The 2,283-nt window shown below is 35.0% G+C and overlaps 1 protein-coding gene across 1 annotated transcript in view; it reads right to left on the bottom strand.

Annotated features, from left to right (window-relative positions):
* Positions 1 to 2,283, bottom strand: part of LOC106867589 (stabilin-2) — a 712,318-nt gene that overhangs the window by 388,432 nt on the left and 321,603 nt on the right. The window lies entirely within an intron of this gene.

The following is a 2,283-nucleotide window of genomic DNA, read 5'->3' on the forward strand; positions in this document are numbered from 1 at the left end:
GAGAGAGAGAGAGAGAGAGAGAGAGAGAGAGGTGGGGTAGAGGGAGAGAAAAAGAGTTCAATGCAGGGATAAGGAGTAACGGGGATCAGAAGGGAAAAGTGAAACGAAGTAGAAAACGATGTTTGACTGGCTTCGAATGGACAAAGATGTTAGACTAGAAATAGTGCGCGCATAAATATGTGTATATATATATGCTGTGTAGTTGGGGGTCTTTCGGTAATTAACTTTGTAGCATTTCAAGCGAATATTTGGCCAACAGAGTGCTTGGAAGGAGTACCGACAACACTCCTTGTGTATCAACCAATTAACAAAAGCATTAACTGGTTAATTAATAATATTCTTTTCTATTCTAGTCACAAGGCTCGAAATTTTGGTGGAGGGCGTCAGGCACTTAGATCGACCCCAGTACGCAACTAGTACTTAATTCATCGATCTAGAAAGGATGGAAGGCAAAGTCGACCTCGGTGGAATTTGAACTCAGAACATTAAAAAAAACAGACGAAATACCGCTAAGCATTTCGCCCGGCGTGCTGACGTTTCTGCCAGCTCGCCAACTTAGTTTATAATACTAAAGACTGTAAATCCAAAGCTATTACAATTAGATGTTTGCCTTCGTTTGTATTCAGTTATTATTATTATTATTATTATAAAGAGCTGGCAAAGGTGGTGAGCTGGCAGAATCGTTAACACGCCGGGCGAAATTCTTAGCCTCTGTCGTTACGTTCTGAGTTCAAATTCCTCCGATGTCGAGTTTGCCGTTCATCCTTTCGGGGTCGATAAATTAAGTACAAGTCAAGTATTGGGGTCGATGGGATTGATTGTCACTCTCCCCACAAAAATCCAAGCCTTGTGTCTATAGTAGGACGGATTATTATTATTATTATTATTATTATTATTATTATAACAAACTGGCAGAATCGTTAACGTACCGGACAAAATGCTTAGGAGCAATTTCAAGCTTTACCTGGGTTCACATGCCACCAAATTCGACTTTACCTTTCCTCCGTTAGGGACCGATAAAATAAGTACAAGTTGAGTGCATGGGTCGATGTAATCAACCAGCTTCCTCCCTCCCTAATTGCCCCCACCTTTCATCTTACCTATGTTTATAATGATAGCAAGGTACCGTTGCGGTGATGTTTGATTGTTTTTGGATATAGTATACATCCAAGTACTTATTTAGGCATTGAGTGATTTAGTTTACTGAAGAAACCTGATCAGTTCCGAAATACCATTCCGAATACCTTTTTGTTATATATATATATATATATTTATATATATATATATATATATATATATATAACAAAGGAGGAAATTGGTAATTTGTTATTTATTCACCATTACACGTATTTCATTTGCTAATAGGAGTTAGAAAGTTTTACGCGATATATAGACATGTAAGGAACTATCTTTGAGAAATCAAATAATATTATTTAATACTTCCGTCTGAAGAATTTTCTAACAGAAAATTCCTTACATGTCTACATATCAGGTAAAACTTTCTAACTCCTATCATCAAATGAAACACGTGAAATGGAGTATAAATAACACCGGAAAATTACTAATTTCTTGTTTAGTTACACAATAACTCTACATATATTTCCATAATTCTCAATTATAATATGCAGTTGCAACTGAGGCTACATACAGAATTTTAATAATGGAATAAACAAATGTGCTTCAAGAGGAAACATCTGGGGTTTACCCTACCTACCTACCCTATATATACGTGTGTGTGTGTGTGTGTGTGTGTGTGTGTGTGTGTATTTAACTTTTTAAATTTGGAAAATGGAAAACGAAACCAAGAAACATTTAAATAAAATACATTTTATTACAAAAAACACATAAACGGTAATAATATATAAATGCATACAATAAACCAGAAACACAGACATAAATACATTTATCTGTCTGTTTGTCTGTCTGTCTGTCTGTCTGTCTATATATCTATCGATCTATCAGTTTGTCTGTGTGTCTCTATATGTCTAAACAGGTATATAGGTAAAATGGAGAATGTTATATATGAAAGATAAAAGAGAGAGAGAAAAAAAAAAACATAAATGCTTAAAAATAAAAAAAGAGAAAATGTTAAAGATACAAACGAAGTGATACCACCTCCTAAAATATCGATATCTCGATTGGTAACCATAACAGAAACGCACAACCAATGAGTGTGTGCGCGCGCGCGTGTGTGTGTGTGTGATTGAATTCCAGCACTTAATGTTTCCCTGTCCAACTATCTATCTACACATTATATATATATATATATATATATAAATATAT

Source organism: Octopus bimaculoides, chromosome 24 (genome assembly GCF_001194135.2).
Source record: "Octopus bimaculoides isolate UCB-OBI-ISO-001 chromosome 24, ASM119413v2, whole genome shotgun sequence".
Lineage (NCBI taxonomy): Eukaryota > Metazoa > Mollusca > Cephalopoda > Octopoda > Octopodidae > Octopus > Octopus bimaculoides.